Source organism: Meriones unguiculatus, chromosome 6 (genome assembly GCF_030254825.1).
Source record: "Meriones unguiculatus strain TT.TT164.6M chromosome 6, Bangor_MerUng_6.1, whole genome shotgun sequence".
Lineage (NCBI taxonomy): Eukaryota > Metazoa > Chordata > Mammalia > Rodentia > Muridae > Meriones > Meriones unguiculatus.
Genome location: NC_083354.1, coordinates 65,137,147 through 65,158,743, shown reverse-complemented (window position 1 = coordinate 65,158,743; position 21,597 = coordinate 65,137,147). Strand labels below are relative to the sequence as shown.

Genomic DNA, 21,597 nt, shown 5'->3' with positions numbered 1-21,597 from the left:
GCCAGAGAGAAACAGAGTCTCAAAAAAATAAAAGATCATTTTAATGCTGGAATTCCATGAAGTGAAATGGAGTTTGCTGATGAGACATAACAAACCCGAAATAAAAGAAGCAAACATTTGATGAGTCAGGAGTCCAAGATTCTGGGCAGGAGAGAAGACTCAGAAGTTAATAGCACTGCACTGCTAGGTGCAGGACCTAAGATCAGTTCCTAGGACCCAAAGAAGACAATACATAGAACTGCAGCTCCCTGGGAACCAGTGCAATCTTCTGGCCTCTGAAGGCACTACAAACAGAAATGTACACACACACACACACACACAAATACACACTACTACTATGACTATTACATAAAAAAAGAACTTTCACAATCCTTGAAGAGGATTTATTTCATGACTATACCCAGCCATTCACATTAACAATAGGAAAATGAACACTGGTATCCACACAAGATTTAAAAGTTTTGAGAACTTATTCCCATGGGAAGAGCCCCAGAGGGAAACTGGCCATCTTGTCTTAGTATACTTTATCGAAGGCTTCAGTTTGGGCTACGGTGAAGTGATTTTTCCAGTCCGCAGTTGTGCCTGGAGAATGGGAATTGGACACATAGATGGGTTAGTAATGGTCCTAACACTGCTTCTGCTCCTCCCTTTTCATGTTGTTACCATCTGCTTGACAAGGAACACACAGTTAATACAGTGGAACTACCAGTTCCGGAAGAACCGTCCTTATGCCTTGAGATCATATACATACAGACTTCTCCCTCTGTGGAAATTGTGTGGCATCTTTTCCTCACCCAACCTACAGCTAGACAACCTAAAAGCAGCATCTCTGGTTCTGCTTTTCTATGTTTCCAGAGTGTTTCTTCTTCCCGTGACACCTGCTTCTGTCCCACTACCCAACCACACAGTGCTCATCATCTCAGTGATCCAAAAGGACTTAAATTGTTCTTTCTATATTTCAGTGTTTACTTACAGAAGTTCTTCACAACAGGCAAGCAACTTTTAAATATTTTTTCTTTTCTGCTTTCTTTTTTTTTTTTCAATGCAGTTTATTCAGGAACCTTGAACAATCTTCTGACCCTGGGGAAAGCCAGCCCACAGCTTAAATAGCCTCTGGGTAGCCAACCCCAGCGTGCCATGTGGGCAATGCAGATAGGTCCACATACATGGAAGCAAGCCAGATCCTTGGCCTTAGCCAAATGTGGAGTTGTTTGCTTTCACTTATGCGTGTGTCTGTTCACACTGTGCGCAGCAGATTTATACAGTTGTGATCAGCATGTCAGCCATCTTTATTCTTCCAGAAGATGAAGGGGACCCTACCACTTCCAGCTGAGAACATGCCAGAATTCTTGTTTTTACATAGTCATGGTGTTTTGTGGTGCATGAAGATTTATATAATTTCACTCCCTATTCTTTGTAGCACTGTCCCATATGGTCATATGCTGTCTCTCATCACTCCATTCCAGTAGGTGTTTACTTTTGGCATTAGAGATGTCAGATTGTCTAACTTCTCACACTGTACTATTTTCCTTCACCCTGGAGGGGAGATGTCTTTCATATAATTAAATCTTTTTCTTGTGTCTCTTTATTGACACCACTGTAGCCATCTCTTTCTATCTGTCCTCCATGCACAACCCAGTGGCCCCATCCTTGCTTTCTTTAATTTCATAGCTGTGGCACTATGATTGTTCCATGCATTTCCTTTTTTAATATATTCATAAAATATGCATGTAATATATTTGAAAAGTAATTTGGTTCTTAAATTGTCAAACACTCCATTTCTCAAAGAGTGCCAGACATACAGGACAGGGACTGTCTCTGACAGGAACTGATTGGCCTGCTCATTGATCACCTCCCCCTGAGAGATGTGCAGACTTACCAGGCCACAGAGGAAATCAGTGCAGCCCGTCCTGATGAGACCTGATAGACTAGGATCAGAGGGAAGGGGAGGAGGACCTCCCTTATCAGTGGATGGAGACAGGGGCATGGGTGAGAAAGAAGGAAGAAGGGTAGGATTGGGAGGGGAGGAGGGAGGGAGGAACTGGGGGTTTACAAAGTGAATAAACTGTAATTAATAAAAAATAATTTAAAAAGAATATTCTCAGTGTGCAATTGTTGAATGTATTCATGGATAACTGAGGAAAGTGCTGGCATTGTTTGCTGATGAGGAAAAACTATTCTTTGAGATGTTACCCAGAATGACAGTAATGGAGATGGATTTGAATTTAAAATATTGACAACAGAAGACATTCTTTTCTGTATAACATTACTCTCTTTGTTATTTCTTTATTTTTTAACTTTTATTAGTTACACTTTATTTACTTTGTATCCCCCCATAAACCCCTCCCACCTCCCCTCCTAATCCCACCATCCATCCCCCTTCTTCATGCATGCCCCTCCCCAAGTCCACTGATAGGGGAGGTCACACTCTCCTTCCTTCTGGTCTTAGTCTATCAGATCTCATCAGGAGTGGCTGCATTGTCATCTTCTGTGGCCTGGTAAGGCTGCTCCCCCCTCAGGGGGAGGTGATGAAAGATCAGGCCAATCATTTATGTCAGAGGCAGTGCCACTTCCCATTACTATGGAACCCACTTGGACACTGAACTGCCTTGGGCTACATCTGTGCAGGGGTATTGGTTATCTCCATGCATGGTACTTGGTTGGAGTATGAGTTTCCGGAAAGACCTATGTGTTCAAATTTTCTGGTTCTGTTGCTCTCCTTGTGGAGTTTCTGTCCTCTCCAGATCTTACTATTTCCCACTTCTTTCATAAGATTCCATGCACTCTGCCCAACAGGTGGCCATAAGTCTCAGCAACTGCTTTGATAGTTTGCAGGGCAGAGCCTTTCAGAGGCCCTCTGTGGCAGGTTCCTAACTTGTTTCCTGTTTTCTTCTTCTTCTGATATCCATCCTCTTTGCCTTTCTGGATGGGGATTGAGCATTTTAGTCAGAGTCCTCCCTGTTGATTAGTTTCTTTAGATGTACAGATTTTAGTAGGTTTATCCTTTATTACATGACTATATGAGTGAGTATATACCATGTGTGTCTTTCTGTTTCTGGGACAGCTCACTCAGGATGATCCTTTCCATTTCCGACCATTTACCTGCAAATTTCATGATTTCCTTATTTTTCATTGCTGAGTAATATTCCATTGTGTAGATGTACCACAATTTCTGTAGCCATTCCTCAGTTGAGGGCCATCTTGGTTGTTTCCAGCTTCTGGCTATTACAAATAAGGCTGCTACAAACATGGTTGAGCAAATGTCCTTACTGTGTACTTGAGCCTCTTTTGGATATATGCCTAGGAGTGGTGTGGCTGGATCTTGAGGAAGTATTATTCCTAGTTGTCTGAGAATGTGCTGGATTGCTTTACAGAGTGGTTGTACAAGTTTGCATTCCCATCAGTAGTGGAGGAGGGTTCCCCTTTCTCCACAAACTCTCCAGAATGTGTTGTCACTTGAGTTTTTTATCTTAGCCATTCTGATAGGTGTAAGGTGAAATCTCAGGGTCGTTTTGGTTTGAATTTCCCTGATGGCTAATGAGGTTGAGCATTTCTTTAAGTGTTTCTCTGCCATTCAGTATTCCTCTATTGAGAATTCTCTGTTTAGTTCTGTTTCGCAGTTTTTTAAATTGGATTACTTGGTTTGTTACTTTTCAGCTTCTTTAGTTCTTTATATATACTGGATATTAGCCTTCTGTCAGATAAAGGGTTGGTGAAGATTCTTCCCCAATCTGTAGGCATAAGTTTTGTCTGATGATGGTGTCCTTTGCTTTACAGAAGCTTTTCAGTTTCATGAGGTCCCATTTATTGATTGTTGCTCTTACAGCCTGTGCTGTTGGTGTTCTGTTCAGGAAGTTGTCTCCTGTACCGATGAGTTCTAAGGTCCTCCCCACTTTTTCTTCTAACCGATTTAATGTGTCTGGTTTTATGTTGAGGTCTTTGATCCATTTGGACTTTAGTTTTGTGCAGGGTGATAAGTATGGATCTATTTGTATTTTTCTACATGCAGATATCCAGTTAGACCAGCACCATTTGTTGAAGATGCTATCTTTTTTCCATTGTATGGTTTTGGCATCTTTGTCAAAGATCAGGTGTCCATAAGTGTGTGGGTTTATTTCTGGGTCTTCTGTTCAGTACCATTGATCCACCATTCTGTTTCTATCCAGTACCATGCAGTTTTTATTACTGTTGCTCTATAGTACAGCTTGACATCAAGGATGAAGATAACTCTAGAAGGTCTTTTATTGTAGAGGATTATTTTAGCAATTCTGGGCTTCTTGTTATTCCATATGAAGTTGACAATTTTTCTTTCAAGGTCTGTAAATTGTCTTGTTGATTTGATGGGAATTGCATTGAATCTGTAGATTGCTTTTGGTAAGATGGTAATTTTTACTATATTAATCCTGCCAAGCCATGAGCATGGGAGATCTTTCATCTTCTGATATCTTCTTCTAATTCTTTCTTCAGAGACTTGAAATTTTTTTCATACAAGTCTTTGACTTGCTTGATTAGGGTTACACCAAGGTATTTTATGTCCTTTGTGGCTATTGTGGAGGGTGTTGTTTCCCTAATTCCTTTCTCAGCCCTTTTGTCTTTTGTATACAGGAGGGCTACTGATTATTTTTTAGTTAATTTTGTATCCAGCCACTTTGCTGAAGGTGTTTGTTACCTGTAGGTAGAATTTTTGGGGTCATTCAGGTATAATATCATATCATCTGCAAATAGTGATACTTTGACTTCTTCCTTTCCAGTTTGTATCCCCTTTGATCTTCTTCAACTGTCTTATTGCTCTAGCAAGGACTTCCCGAACTATGTTGAATAGATATGGAGTGAGTGGACAGCCTTGTCTTGTCCCTGATTTCAGTGGGATTGCTTTAAGTTTCTCTCCGTTTAGTTTGATGTTGGTTATAGGCTTGCTGTATATCGCCTTTACTATGTTTAGATATGTGCCTTGTGTCCCTGGTCTCTCGAATACATTAAACATGAATGGATGTTGGATTTTTGTCAAATGCTTTTTCAGCATCTAAGGAGATTCTCATGCGGTCTTTTTCTTTCAATTTGTTAATATGGCTGATCACTTTGATGGATTTCCATATGTTGAACCACCCCTGCATACCTGGGATGAAGCCTATTTGGTCATAGTGGATGATATCTTTGATGTGTTCTTGTATTCAGTTTGCTAGTATTTTGTTGAGTATTTTTCCATCAATGTTCATAAAACAGATTGGCCTGAAATTCTCTTTCTCTGTTGGGTCTTTGTGTGGAATAGTTTGAAGAGAACTGGAGTTAGCTCTTCTTTGAAAGTCTGGTAGAATTCTACACTGAAACCATCTGGTCCTGGGCTTTTTTTGGATGGGAGACTTTCAATGACCACTTCTATTTCCTTGGGAAATATAGGACTATTTAATTGATTTACCTGGTCTTGATTCAGTTTTGGTAAGTGAAATCAAGAAAATTGTCCATTTCATTTAGATTTTCAAATTTTGTGGCATATAGACTTTTGAAGTAAGTACTAATGATTGCTTGGATTTCTTCCTTGTCTGTGGTTATGTCCCCGTTTTCATTTCTGATATTGTTGATTTGGATGCTGTCTCTCTGCCTTTTAGTTAGCTTGGCTACGGGTTTGTCTATCTTGTTGATTTTCTCAATGAACCAAGTTTTGGTTTCATTGATTCTTTGAATTGTTTTATTTGTTTCTAATTGATTGATTTCAGCCCTGAGTTTGATTATTTCCAGCCATCTACTCCTTTTTGGTGTGTCTGCTTCTTCTTTTTCTAGGGTATTTAGGTGAGCCATTAAGTTGCTTGAATGAGCTGATTTTATGTGGCGAAAGGATTTTCTTTTCTGGTCTAATTTATTGCATATTATTTTGTATTTTTATTTGACTCTCCTTTAAGTTGGGAAAATTTTCTTCAACAATTTTGTTGAAAATATTTTCTGGGAATTGGAGGAGGGAATCTTCCTTTTCCTCTATTCTTATTATTCTTAGGTTTTGTCTTTTTATGTTGTCTTGAATTTCTTGTATGGTCTGTGTCAGGAATTTTTTAGATTTAACATTTTCTTTGATGGATCCATCTATTTCTTCAATTGAATCTTCCACACATGAGAGTCTTTCTTCCATTTCTTGTAGTCTATTTGTTATGCTTACCTCTGTAGTTCCTGTGTTCTTCCCTAAGTTCTTTCTCTCCACAATTTCCTCCATTTGTGTTTTCTTTAATTTTTCCAATTCTATCTTCAAATCTTGAGCCATTTTATTGATTTCCTTCACCTGTCTGACTGTATTTTCCTTCAATTCCTTCAGCTATTTGTTGAACAATCCTCTGTTTCTTTTATTTCTTTTAGTGATTTAAGTATTTCCTCTCTAAAGGCCACAAACTGTTTGGCTGCAACTTCCTGTATTTCTTTATGGATGGCCATAATCTGTTTGTTTTTAATCTTCCTCTATTTATTTATGGTTGGCCATAATCTGTTTGAGTTTATCTTCCTCTAGGTCTTTACACATTTTATTTGTTTTCTCTGTTATACTCTTCATGAGCATAGATGTTATGTCATCATCTTCTTCTTCTTCTTCTTCTTCTTCTTCTTCTTCTTCTTCTTCTTCTTTTGCTTTTCATTTTGCCATTTTTTTTCAATGCAGTTTATTCAGGAACCTTGAACAATCATCTGACCCTGGGGAAAGCCAGCCCATAGCTTAAATAGCCTCTGGGTAGCCAACCCCAGCGTGCCACGTGGGCAATGCAGATAGGTCCACATACATGGAAGCAAGCCAGATCCTTGGCCTTAGCCAAATGTGGAGTTGTTTGTGACAGAGAGCACTCACATCAGGAAGGCGGAAACCAGCTCCATCTTTAAGGTGCAGCATTACGCAGCTCTCTACAGTTCCCCCTTTTTGTTTTAGACACATCAGGCAAGAGTAGAGGTCTGATCTCTGATATTAGAAATAAATTGGGACTTTGTACCGATGTTCATTTAGTTGTCATCCACCCAAAGAGCATCAGACCCGTCTGATACCTTTTTCTCAGAGGCGGGACCTGGGGCATCAACCCGCATGCAATCAGACATGCTCTTCTCTGGGTCGAAAGCGGCTGACCCTGAGTGCAGTGCTTAGCCTCGCATCCTGAGCATAACATTTTAGCTTTTTATGGTAGCCAACCATGCTTGGGGAGACTCTCCTGCTTCAATGGCTGTAAAGGCCTGAATGGTCATGGCTGCATTACGCTGTTGTGAGACTCTAATCTTGCATATACACCACAGGCAAACCAAGGAGACCAACACCAGAAGGCCTGCTAACGCTCCCATGCCCGCCCATTCCTTCATATGGCTGCAGCAATCCATGATGATAATCCTGTGGCTAGTCCTGCGTCCACTCTGGTAGAATTTACCCTGACAATGGCCACTCTCAGCTGCTCCATCGTAGTATCAAATTCTCCAGTCCAATTACCTAAAATATAGCTAGACAATTGTTTAGACAGATTTGCAGCACAGGAAAAATTTTCATGTTATATGCTAGTGACTCAAAGTCCAGCATACTTTCATTGACAGCCAGGTTGAGCGATTTGCCATAGGGTATCAATTTGCTCCTGCATGAGGTCAATCTTCTGATTGAACACCATCAAGCCTCCTTTTAGTTGAGCATTAATTCCTTTTTGTACATCTAAGGCATGAGCTACATTGGCTAAAAGATTATTCAGGGTCTGAGCTGTCTGCACAGTATGACTCATGGCTAATGCTGCGGTGGTAGCTCTAACAGCCACCAATGAGATTCATTTTGCCATTTTTTTTAAATTTTAATTTAATTTTACTTTATTAATTACACTTTATTCACTTTGTATCCCCCATAAGCCCCTCCTTCCTCCCCTCCCAGTCCCACCCTCCCTCCCCTTTCTTCACACACGCCCCTCCCCAAGTCCATTAATAGGGGAGGTCCTCCTCTCCTTCCTTCTGATCTTAGTCTATCAGATCACATCAGGAGTGGCTACATTGTCGTCTTCTGTGGCCTGGTAAGGCTGCTCCCCCCTCAGGGGGAGGTGATCAAATAGCAGGCCAATCAGATTATGTCAGAGGCAGTCCCTCTTCCCATTACTATGTAACCCACTTGGACACTAAACTGCCACAGATTACATCTGTGCAGGGTTTCTAGGTTATCTCCATGCCTGGTATTTTTTTGGAGTATGAGTCTTTGGGAAGACCCCTGTGTTCAAATTTTCTGGTTCTGTTGCTCTCCTTGTGGGATTACTGTCCTCTCCAGATCTTACTATTTCCCACTTCCTTTTTTTATTTTTTATTAATTACAGTTTATTTACTTCGTATCCCCCATAAGCCCCTCCCTTCTCCCCTCCCAGCCCCACCCTCCCTCCCCTGTCTTCTCGCTTGCCCCTCCCAAGTCCACTGATAGGGGAGGTCACACTCTCCTTCCTTCTGATCTTAGTCTATCAGATCCCATCAGGAAGGCTGCATTGTCATCTTCTGTGGCCTGGTAGGGCTGCTCTCCCCTCAGGGGGAGGTTATCAAAGAACAGGCCTATCAGATTATGTCAGAGGCAGTCCCTCTTCTCATTACTATGGAACCCACTTGGATACTACGCTGTCATGGACTACATCTGTGCAGGGGTTCTAGGTTATCTCCATGCATGTTCCTTGGTTGGAATATGAGTCCCTGGGGAGACCCCTGTGTTCAAATTTTCTGGTTCTGTTGCTTTCCTTGTGGGGTTCCTGTCCTCTCCAGATTTTACTATTTCCCACTTCTTACTTAAGATTCCATGCACTTTGCCCATCAGTTGGCCTTAAGTCTCAATGTCTGCTTTGATAGGGCAGAAGAATTAAAATTAATTCTATAGGACAGAGCCTTCCAGAGGCCCTCTGTGGCAGGTTCCTAGGTTGTTTCCTGTTTTCTTTTTCTTCTGATGTCTTTCCTCTTTGCCTTTCAGGCTGGGGATTGAGCGTTTTAGTCAGTGTCTGCTCTCTTGATTAGTTTCTTTCGATGTTCAGGGTTTTCATAGGTTTATCCTATGTTATATGTCTATATGAGTGAGTATATACCATGTGTGTCTTTCTGCTTCTGGGACAGCTCACTCAGGATGATCCTTTCCATTTCCGACCATTTACCTGAAAATTTCATGATTTCCTTATTTTTCATTGCAGAGTAATACTCCATTGTGTAGATGTACCACAATTTCTGACTCCATTGGGTGTCCAGTGCTACTTACCCCTGGATAACTGGGTTTCTGGAGATGCCATATTACTTACTCTGCCTTTTGTTGGTTGAGCTTTTACTCTGGCCTCTACTCATTGGGCTATCTTAGGTGTTGGGTGTTAGTTTCTGGTGGTTCCTGGAATCCTGTGGTGGAGAGATCCCCTTGGCAGGAAGATGGTTTTTCCTGAAGAAAACTTCCTCAGCTTTTTGAGTATGGTCACTGTAGGGCCGGTTTTTTTGTTTGTTTGTTTGTTTGTTTTGTTTTTTGTTTTTTTCAGGAGTTGCCACAGCTCACCTCAGGCGTACAGACCTGAGTGGTAATTGTGGTCTTTGTTAGTCAAGAGGGCTCTCCTCTCACCCGGAGAAGTCCTGGAGACAGCTGCCCTGATTCTGGGTTTCTTGCTGTAAATTTAATGAGCTGTAACCTGGGTGTCCCACGGTTTGGTCAGTTTTGTTAGGGATAACTGGTTGCCCCTTGGAGAAGTATCTGGGGGTTGATCTTGGAGATCCCATGCTTCTGTAGGTCTGAGGTTGGGGCTCTGTGCCCCAGTACCCAAGTGGTAATCTGTGGCAGGTGAGTACTGCTCTCCTGGTAGCAGCAGGCTAGCTGGTGCACAGCAGCTCCCTGGGTTGGACTGGTGTGTGAGACCTTTTCTGGGGATATACTGGGTGGCCTAAGTCCACCCCTGTTTGCTTCCTTCCCTATGGGGGATTTCTCCTGACAGGGACTCCAAGTCTCTGATGCTCTGGGGGACACAGTTCTGTCTGTGATGAATAGTTGGTACACAGCAGATTTCTGGGCTGGCAGCACCCATGCCCACTGGTCTGTGGGACCTTTTCCAGGGATATACTGGATGACCTAATTGGGTCCCCATTTGCTTTCTTCCCTGTGGGGTTTTCTCCTGACAGGGGCTCCCAGTTTCTGGTGCCCTGGGGCGCCCAGCTCTGTCTTTGAGGGAGAGCTGGGTGTGCAGCAGTCTCTGTGCTCACTGCTGGAGCCCAGTTTAGTGATGGTGGCTCGCATCTGCCATTCTGCAAGACCTTTTCCAGGAAAAGACTGGGTGACCCAAGGCCAATCCCATTTCCTTCCTTCCCTGTGGGTTTTTTTTTAATCCCAACTAGGACTCCCATTCTCTGGTGTTTTTGTGCCCACCATTCAGCCTGGGAACGTGATCAGGACAAGCAGGTGTGCAGCTCTGGTCTGGTGACCTAGTGCCTGTAAGACCTGGGATCTCTTCGGGGTTCTGGCTGGGTGACCCGAGAGTGGACCAGATTGGTTCTCACACCATGGGGGTTTCCTGGGAAACATGATCGCTGTTGCTTTATGGCCCCAGAGTTCAGTCTTTTGGTTGCTGTACAGAAAATGTTGTCCTGCTCCTCAGATGCAGTGTTCTCCTGGCACCGCCATCTTCCCCCTTGACTCAACATTACTCTCTTTATGTATTATATAAGTTAATTTTAATTCTTCAGTGGGTATATTAAAGAAAATATACTGTTAATGGATATAAATAAAATTGTCATCAGTTAAGATGGGAACGTATCAATATCCATTGCTACTCTGAGGTCTCCTATCTTCTTCATTATTTGAAAATGTCTTTTTTTTCATTGTTTCTCTCAGCATGCCTGGGTCTTGATTAGCCAGAATAAATGCTGTGCTATCAAATTCTCAGAAAATTCAATATGACTTTCTACTGGAATAAATCAGTACATATGTGAGAACCACATCTTTGCATTTTTTTCTTTAGAACCACATGGAGTTCTAAGCCCATCTACATCAAAATCCTGTGCACCTACCAGGTGCACATTTCTCTATTCCTTCTTTCTAAAAGTCTCCACAAACTCGTGGGTGTCAGGTGACAGGATAACCATAACACATGGTTGTTTGACTACTTTTTAAAAGGAACTGACTCATAGTTCAGGATGCTGCTGTTCTCACATCAGGATGTTCTCCAGACCTTTCTAGGCTTTTCTTTTCATCCTGTGGATAGCAGGCTTCTCCCTCTGTCCTCAGGTCATCTTACCTGTGTGTCTCTGATTAATATCTTCTTAAGCCAAAACTGACATTGATTATTGTTGGGACATCAATCAATGTCCCAACACAACACTTTGTCCAGGAAACACCCACTACGAAGTAATTTAGTGCTAGAACTTCTGATGTTTGTCAGAAGATATTTACCACTAAAGGCCTTGATGGCGTCATTGTCTTTACAATCATCCTGTGGCTAACAGTGGATGAAGAAAGATGAAACATGTCATTCTGCATTTCCTGCAGTATCCAAACACAAATTTATAATGACTACAATTGTATGTGGGAAGTTAATTGCTTGGAGCTTAAAACCAGATAAATCCTGCCTAGGGATGATTGCATATTCCAGGTAAAGCTGATAAAGTCGCTATGCAGAAGCAACAAAAATTATTTCACTTGTCTTCTGAGAAGAGCAATTAAATAAAGGGAAAGCAAGTCTAGGAAACCCCTCCTGTCTAAGGCCAGTCTAACACTTAACACAGCTTTTTGATGCTTTATGATTTATGGAACTTGGTACCTAATGGTAAATAATAAAATTGATTTGAGAATTAATGTTTGATTTTCTCATACCTTGCTGATTATAAAATAACACCAATCTGATACTGGAATTTCAAAGACTAATATTAACCTTATGTACTTTTTTCAAAAGTGCTTATGTACAAATCCATTTCCACATCCTCTATAATAAAGTAAAGTAGCATGTGGGTAATGAAGACGGGCTTCCCCATCAGTGACCTGGTTTCCAATGAGACTCATAGCTGTGTGTCTGACCAGTATAAGGAAAATAATTTCCAAGTATAAAAGTTGTCTTCAAATGCAAAAAAAAACCCACCATATATGTAAAATATAATCATTAGGAAATTAAATTTCAAGAATTATAAAGTCAGATCAAATGTTTTGATAGAACTACAGTATAATATAATTACATGTATATATTTATGTATTCCCCCTATCATCTATGTTACATGACAAACACTATGTGCATTTGGAAGAGACTAAATCCAAGTGTGATTTCATCCTAGAAGAATCTTCTTGGAAAAGAGGAAATGAAAATAGTTCTCGTGGAATTGTGTCTTCAATTCTATTACATCTGCTCCAATTTGTCTTTGCCAAAATTCTCCTTGTCAGTTTCCATAGCCATTCTTTATTTTAAAAAAGCCATTTCATAGAACCCCTGCACAGATGTTGCCCATGGCAGTTCAGTGTCCAAGTGGGTTCCATAGTAATGGGAACAAGGACTGTCTTTGACATGAATTGATTGGCCTGCTCTTTGATCATACCCCCCTGAGGGGGGAGCAACCTTACGAGGCCACAGAGGAAGACAGTGCAGCTACTCCTGATGAGACCTGATAGACTAAGATCAGAAGGAAGGAGAGGAAGACCTCCCCTATCAGCGGACTTGTGGAGGAGCATGTGTGGAGAAGGGGGAGGGAAGGTATGATTGGGAGAGGAGTAGGGAGGGGGCCACTGGGGGATACAAAGTGAATAAAGTGTAATTAATTAAAATTAAAATTAAAAATGAAAAGAAAAAAAAAAGAAAGCCATTTCATTCCTTGAGGCTTTTAACAACAGCCTTTTAGATTCATACACTATTTTACCTCTGCCAAATTCAGACTTATTACAGGAAGCCAAAGAATAGGCCATTTCTCTTAGCTGAGACCTTCACTTATACTACTGAAAATTCTATCTCCATACAATCTAGAACCCAGGTCAAGAGATCAGCTGTGTCTTCTAGAGGTCTTGATCCTTAGTGTATAAATACCTGTTTTCTTGTGGTGAGTGGTGATAGGTCATTATGCTTAAATCAAGGGTATGCTTAAATCATTATGCTTAAATCATGAGCTCATCAAGGGTATTGAATTAAATGCATTTTAGTAACTGCTTTAACTGTATTTTCTCTATGTAAATATCTGATGTCCCTACATTCTTTTTTTTAAATTTTTCATCAATTACACTTTATTCATTCTGCATCCCCCCATAAGCCCCTCCCTCCTCCTTTCCCAATCCCACCCACCCTCCTCCCTCTGCTTGCATGCCACTCCCCAAGTCCACTGATAGGGGAGGTTCTCCTCTCCTTTCTGATCTTAGTCTATCAGTTCACATCAAAAGTGGCTGCATTGTCCTCTACTATGGCCTGGTAAGGCTGCTCCCCCCCAGGGGGAGGTGATCAAAGAGCAGGCCAATCAGATTATGTCAGAGGCAGTCCCTCTTCCCATTACTATGTAACCCAATTGGACTCTGAACTGCCCTGGGCTACATCTGTGCAGGGGTTCTGGGTTATCTCCATGAATAGTCCTTGGTTGGAGTATGAGTCTCTGGGAAGTTCCCTGTGTTCAAATTTTCTTGTTCTGTTGCTCTCCTTGTGGAAACCCTGTCCTCTCCAGCTCTTACTATTTCCCAGTTCTTACCTAAAATTCCATTCACTCTGCCCAACAGTTGCCCATCAGGCTCAGCATCTGCTTTCTTAGCACCTGATTCTCACACTCTGGAGCAGAGGAGGACTGGAGATTAAGGCTGGAGCATTTAAAGTATAGGGCAAAGAAAATTAAACCCATAACTCTCTACTTCCTTCACCCATACCCATGTTTGTATTCACTGTCAAATATTCAATGTTCGACCTTCAACTCTGAGTCCCATCTCATTTATTATTATCTAATGAGGTTTGGGTGAGATTCAAGGTATGATTCATTCTGGCAAAGTTACTTCTCAACTGCATAGCTGTAAAACTTCACCCACAATCTGCTTCCAGCAGAGAGGTGGCACAGACATCGATAACATGGAAATTCCTATTTCAGGAGAGACGATTCACGAAGCAAAGTGGCCAGGAGCCTAATGGAATCCAAACATAAGTTGGCAAATACCATCAGATTTCAACACTGGAGAATAATTTTCTTAGCTCTTATTGGGTTTCCTCTTGGGGAAAGCAATATTGACCGATTTGACATCTTTTCCAGCTGTTCATGTAATTTCTTTGGTTCTGTGGTTATCATACCAGGCACATCTTTGGTTTACTGCTCTAAATGTTTTGTTTTCAGAGTTGAGGTCTTCAAACCCTCATAGAAACATGACTAGTTTCATTTTCCATTGAAATTATTGTACATGACGCTCTGCAACCCCAAGATCATCTCCCAGAACAAATGATCTTTTTGGAGCCTGAAGCCCTCATCATTGCCATGGAAAAATTCCCTTATAAGGTCTCTGAGTGATGAGCAATGACTGCTGACACATTCCCAACATGTCTTAGAAGCTCATTGACACAACAAGCCCCGATATATATTGAATATGTTGATCTGACATATTGAATTTTTTTACCTTTTCTCATGAGCTTCAAATCATTAGTAATTATATCTTCTGGGATGAGACTATAATTGGACATGCTGTTTTCTTTCATGGCTTGGAAGGAGCTGTGCTTGAGAACCAGATCCAGCTCATCTGTCTCTAATTTCTTTCCTAGGAAGTCACAGATCTTCTCTATAGTTCTTCTTGGGTCCTAAAAGAAGAAGAAAGAAAAATGAGCATTTTTAGCAGAAAGCTTAGACAGATGCAGAAAATTAACTGTTGATGGATGAGAAAAGGAACATGAAGAAATGGCACCATCAAAAATGAGGATTAATAAAGAAATAGGCCACGGAGAGAGGCCATAAGTCACACACACACTTATCACTGTGGCTGATCTCTGGCCCCTAAAAGACAAGAGGTTGGAATTTCTTCTAGGGCAAAGAGGATATTAGCAATAGGGTCTCATATAACTCTGGCTAAACTTGAACTTGCTTTGCATAGGATGATGACCTTGAATTTCAGATTCCTCTGCTTCCATCCCAATAAGTACACTCAAATGCTTTTTACTTAAGGCAGGGCCTCACTATAAAGTCTGTCTTATGGGATGGAAGTTACTATTGAGGCCTGTCTACCTAGAGTCTACAGAGATCAGAGATGCATGCATCTGGCTTTTTCTCCCATGTGCTAGCATTGAAGTTACATAGAATAACCTGCCCTGAGATATTTAAAGAAACTTATAGAAATACAACTAGACAATGATCAAGGTAAATGAAAGAACTTTCACAATGACCTTGACAGAGATTAATGCTAATGCCAAAAAAAAAAAAAACAAAAACGATAATACTATTTCTGTAGGCTAACTGAGAATAATACAGCTTTTACAACAGTTTCATAAAAATGTTGTCAATACTTATTACTTGTGGTATTTCTGAGAGATTCTGTTTTGTTTTGAGTAAGGATCTCATGCTGTACCTCAGACAGACATAAAATTCCCAATCTTCCTGCCTCACATACCCAATTTTTGGAAGCTCATTTGTTAAGTTAAGCTACAACACTAGCTTAATCCTAGGTGATAGTCATACTAAAGCAAAATCTTTGAATACTGAACATTTTGCTTTGATTCCTAGCCCTTTCATGGAGGTCATAAAGTTTTGTTGGCTTAAAACTTTTTTTTATTCATTTCACCACACCTCCAGTTTATGTTTTGTATAAAGGCAATCAACTATGAGAATAATTGGAAAGAATGTGTTAAAAGGACAGAAAAGAGACTTTTGGGAATCCTTACTACTGTGCAGCAGAGATCATTAGGTAATGAATCTCCTAGGGAAAATTAAATTTTATAATGAGAAAATAAAAGATTTTACATATAGCCAAAAAGGTGTGATGAAAGGCTTTGCATTTTACATGTAAACTTTCTGTTTTCTGAAAGATAACAATATAAGGTCAAATTATTTTTTAAATTTTTTGCTATCATCATTTATTACAATTTATTCACTTTGTATCCCTGCTCTGTTCCCCACCCTCTTTCCCTCTTCTCTCCCTATACCTCTTCCCTAGTCCACTGATAGGTGAGGTCTTCCTTCCCTTCTGTTTGACCCTAGCCTATCAGATCTTATCAGGACAGATTGCATTGCTTTCCTCTATGGCATGGCAAGGCTGCACCTTACAGGGGGAGGTGATCAGAGAGACTGACACTTAATTCATGCCAGAGAAAGCCCCTGCTCCCCTTATTAAGGAACCTACATGGAGACAGAGTCTATGGACTACAGTTGAGTCAGGGTTTTAGGTCAAATTATTTTTGAATACTTTTACCTTTCTCTTTTTTTCTTACACTTTAATTTTTTTTCATGAAAATTTATTTTCCTCAATCTCCTCAGGGAAGAAGGTAGGCTGACAGCAAACCTTCACCTTTCCCTCTGATTCTTAAGATCCCATTCTCCAGTCTTACCCTTAGGTCTGCAGCAGAAAACTTGTGGCAGCACTCCCCATTTCTAGGGGATCCAAAGAACTTTACCTTCTAAAATCATTGGCTCCACTTGTATTATCACAGCTCCCAAGTTCAGCATTACCTGGGAACTTAAAGACCACTATGTCCAGGAAAACAGGTAAGATAACTACAGATCATCACCTCTCCCAATATTTCTCAAAGTCCAATCATCCAGTCTCATACTCGTCTGCAACAGAACATCTGCTGCAGCCTCCCTTCCATTCTTGCCCCCATCTTCAGTGGATCACAGGTATTCAATCCCCATATTTCCTTCTTCCCACTCATTAGTTTGTCCCAACCCTCAAATCTAGCTGCCTCTGAGAAGCCACATTCCATTCTGACCAGGAAAGCAACTAAGGTACAATTGCAACTCTCCCTCCATTCTTCATCTCCATTTTTTTAGTCTTATCCCCAGTTCTTTAGCAAATCTTCTGCTGTGGCCTCTCCTCACTATCTGGACCCAGTCCCAGAAGACAACTAGCAGATTCTGGTGGAACACTCTGATTTTTCCCCATGTAAAGTCCCACCATCAACTCTAGTCCCTATGCTTACTCCTAAGTCTTGGGTCCCAATACTAAGAACCACATTTGACCTTTTACCTCAGTGTAGTTCCTACAGGCTACACAAAACAACCACATTCTCCTAACAACCAGAGCAAAAACAGAAGTCAAGGTACACAACACTCATTCAAAAAAGACAAGGCCAGATATCAGCACATAAAAATTTTAATCTTTCCAATCTAGGATGTCTAAATGCGAGTGTAAAAACACAATCAATAGCAGCCTAGACTATAACAGAGCCTGGTGATCCTACCACAGCAGACCCTGAATATTCCAACATAGCTAAAGCACAAGGAATGTAAAGTCCTTAAGACAACTCATAAGAATATGATAGAGGTCCTATAAAAGTAAATGAATATATCCTTTAAAGATATCCTTGAAATAATAAAAATCAGTGGAAAGAAAATCCTGTCTCCAATTGAAAGTGGAAATAGAATCAGTGCAGAAAATCCAAATGGAAGGAAATCTTAAAACAAAAATTTTAGGAGTTCAAACAAGCATCTCAGAGGCAAGCTTCACCAACAAGTACAATAGATGGAAGAGAGACACTTAGGAATTGAGGACATGATAGAAGAAACAAATACAGTGGTCAAAGAAAATGTTAAATGTAAAAAATTCCTGGCATAAATATCCAGAAAATCTGGATACACTGGTAAAATAGATACAATAGATACACTGGTCAAAGAAAATGTTAAGTGTAAAAAAACTCCTGGCATAAATATCCAGAAAATCTGGAGCCCTATGAAAAAAATCAAATATAGAAATAATAAAAATAGATGATGAAGAAAAAACCCAGGTCAAAGGCACACAAAGAACATTTTCAACAAAATTATAGAAAAAAATATAACCTATAAAGAAGATGCCTATCAAAGTACAGAAAGTTTACAGAACACCAAACAGATTGGACTAGAAAAGAAAGTCATCTGAGTACATAATAATCAAAACACTAAATGTTTCAGAACAAGTTATGGAAGGATGGGTGAAGCCTAAGATGGGATAATCAGGTGGGAAGTGGGAAAGGAGAGGGTTTTGTGCAATAGAACACAGAAAAGACAGGAGAATTAGGAGGTATTTGAAGGGTAGTATGGAAACCTCAAGCAGTAGAAACTTCCTAAATTCTATGCATATATGAAGGTGATCAGAATGAAATCACCAAATAATGGAGGAGACAGGATCCTAACTGGCCATATGTTGTCACCAGAACATATTCCAGTACTAGGATTGGGTTACATCCAATTGAGTTGTTGGCCAAAAGGGTCCAAGGGGAGTCTCTGAACAACCCCGACTGTTGCTAAGACTATTAGGTTGCTCTCTACAAACTGACATCAGTGTCCCATTGCTAAAAACAGCACCTACCCAAGATGTCTACGCAGTGCCTACAGTAAACGGTCACCCCTACATCCTAGTGTCTGTGGTAGAGGAAGGCATTCTTCATGCTCCACAATGAGAAATATAAGCACCAAGGTAGACACAAATCCTTTGATCTACAATGGTGTGCTGCCTGCAAGATATGCTAGGTCAGTGGTGACTCAAAACTTTTGGGAGTAACCAACCAATAACTGATTTGACTTAAGTCCAGCTCCATGAGATATAACCCTTGCCATGCACTGCTTTGTTGACCAAGGACCTGAGATGACATAACTGTAGGATCTATGGAAAAAATGCTCTTAAAATAGTGAACTGACTCCTGGTGATATTCTGCTGTACACATAGAACAATGGCTTGTTTAAGCATCATCAGGGATGCTTCCTCTTGCAGCAAATGGGGACAAATATAGAAACCACAGGCAAATATACAGAGTGTGAGAAACCTTGGAACTCCCAGCATTAAATGGGGAGTTCCCATTCACTCCTTCTCTCCAGAGCTCAGAGAATCATGCAGAAGAGGAGGCTGAAAGAATGTAAAAGCAAGAACAGTAAGAAAACAAAGCTCTTTAATACAATAGTAGCAATGTTGATATGAACTCACAGAGACTGAAGCAGCATGCACAAGACCTGCATGGGTCTGTACCAGGTATTCTATGTATATATCATTGCTTCTACTTTAGTGTTTCGGTGAGATTCCTGAGTGAAATAATGTGTGGCTCTCTGATTCTTTTGTGTTCAGTTGGGCTTTTCATTTGTTGGTTTGTCTGGTCCAAGTTCCATGCGAAAGTTTTTGTTTTATAACATGATAAAACATGTTAGGATTTCTATTGCTGTGATGAGACATCCTGAACAAAGAAACTTGGGTAGTAAAGGGTTTATTTGGCTTACACCTACACAGCACTATTCATCACTGAAGCAGGTCAAAATAGGAACTCAAACAGAACAGGAATCTGGTGGCAGGAGCTGAGGCAATGGAGGGGCTACTGGCTTGTTCACTGAGGCATACTCAGCCTACCTTCTTGCAGAACCCAGTACCACCATCCCAGGACCACTCACAATGTCTGAGCCTTCCTCCATCAACAATTAATTAAGAATATGCCTTACAGTTTTTCCTGCAGCCACATTTTATGGATGCATTTTCTTAATTGATGTTCCCTTTTTCAGATGACTCTACTTGTGACAGGTTGACATAAAACTATCCAGCATGTCATTTTATATTTTATTTTATTATTTGGAATGTTTTGATGTCATACCAGATATGTTTTGAAGTAAACCTTAAAGATGGTGGGTCAGGAGATGCAGAGGATCTGAAAGGCCTTCAATACAGTCTGAATACGATTAAAATATATTCATATTTAAAAGTTGTTTTAATTAATAAAATGTAATAAAAGAGATTGCTAAAACAATAACAAATCACAACTCTCAGCATCCTTCCCCATGACATGTATCTTTTTCTATAGGTAATCACTGGCTGAAGGGCTGTGTGGTGCATATAAGAATGATGCTTACCTTTTTCAGGTCTTCATAGCTCAGTAACAGGAAATTGTCATATTCTCTAATGACCAGCCAGCCACAGATGTGCTCAAACCATGATCCAAATAAAACTGATTGGGGAGGAGGAAAGTATCAATTTCAAAACATGAAGTCTGCTCGCTTTTTTCACTTTTTTTTTTTTTTTGCAAACAGCTGACAGCTTTACGAAGAAAAGCTCAAACTATTCTATATTTACAGAATTCAACATGATGTTTGAGACACATAGAGATAGGGAACAGATTGAATCAAGCTTATTAACAAACTCATCACTTCACAGACTTACCACTGATGCCATAAGAAAAACATTCTGCTAGGAGGTTCCAAGAACAGGAGCATGTGCTGGGGGAAAGCTATCACACCAGTACAGAAATACAAAGGGGCTTAGGTGTGGGCTTTTTATTACCATTCTGTCTGGAGAACTATCTTAACCCCTTCTTTGTGAAAGCCCCTCCGAATGGTATCCACATATGATGCTTCAATATTTCTCAATAATGTTTTATTGAGATCCAAGCCTCCAACACACAGGTAATTGGAGATTACAAGAATAGCCTTCTGCCTTCATGCCAAATCTTTGTGTACATTCACAGTGCTACTGTGATGTGCTCTCCACAGTCTCAGTGTCTTCACTGTTCCTGCTCTGGTTGTGCTCTTTATGTCTCATCCTTCACTGCATACTTGCATTGTTCCCCATTACCTGAAAAACTGACTCTAGTCAGGAGAGAAGGCAAGAGTTCAGTCAGGGTCAGAGCAGTAGGAAACCAGAAGTCAAAGAATCTTAAGACTGAACTGAATGCTAGGCTAAATGACCTACAGAGAATTTGTAAAGGGGAAGTGAAATGTTCAACACATGACAAGAGTTATGTCACTTAAAGAGAATGAAATGTGGATTCAAGATGATGCTGTAGAAAGTGTTTTCCACACATGTGTGAGGACCTGAGTTTTAATCCTCAGAAACCATGTAAATCAAGGGATACAGTCTCTATCTGTCACCATAGTGCTCCATCCATGAGATATGGATGGAGACAGAAAAATTCACTGGGGTTTGGGACCAGCTAGTCACAGAGATGAACAAAGAGAAAAAGACATTGTTTCAAACAATGTAGAAAGCAAGGCTGAACACCTGTTGTTGTCTAATGACTTCTACACTGAACCTTGGTACAAGCATGCCCACCTTCACACATTTGTATTCATACCACCATAAATACATATGGCTACACATATCAAGAGAAAATTAAATCCAAGCCATATGATTAGGCACACATCTGTAATGCTGAAACTCAGGAGGTAGACACAAGAAATCCCCAAGTTCAATGTCATTTTCAGGTACTTGGTGAAATTCAGGCCCAGCCCTGACTCACCCAGACCATGTCTTCAAACAAATAAAAGAGCCAAAAGCATGTTAGGGAAGATACCAATAATAAGTCTATGACAAATATCTAGATGATAATTAACAGTGGTTCTGTCATGGAAGTGGTTAAAAATTGTTTGGAGATAAGAATTACAAAGGGCATGCCAACAAGTCTGATCCAGTCTTGCTGCATAGATAAGGATGGCATTGATCCACTTGTCTCCACCCCATGAGTTCTGGAATTAGAGGCTTCAACTTTCCTGCTGAGCCTGGATAATTGTTGTTTGTGATAATTTAATGTATAT

The 21,597-nt window shown here is 40.5% G+C and overlaps 1 protein-coding gene and 1 pseudogene across 1 annotated transcript in view; one reads left to right on the top strand and one right to left on the bottom strand.

The window, feature by feature from the left end:
• Positions 1-21,597, top strand: part of LOC110539691 (binder of sperm protein homolog 2-like) — a 117,590-nt gene that overhangs the window by 56,773 nt on the left and 39,220 nt on the right. The gene's annotated exons all lie outside the window — the stretch shown is intronic.
• Positions 470-20,635, bottom strand: LOC132654787 (bile salt sulfotransferase 2-like; annotated as a pseudogene).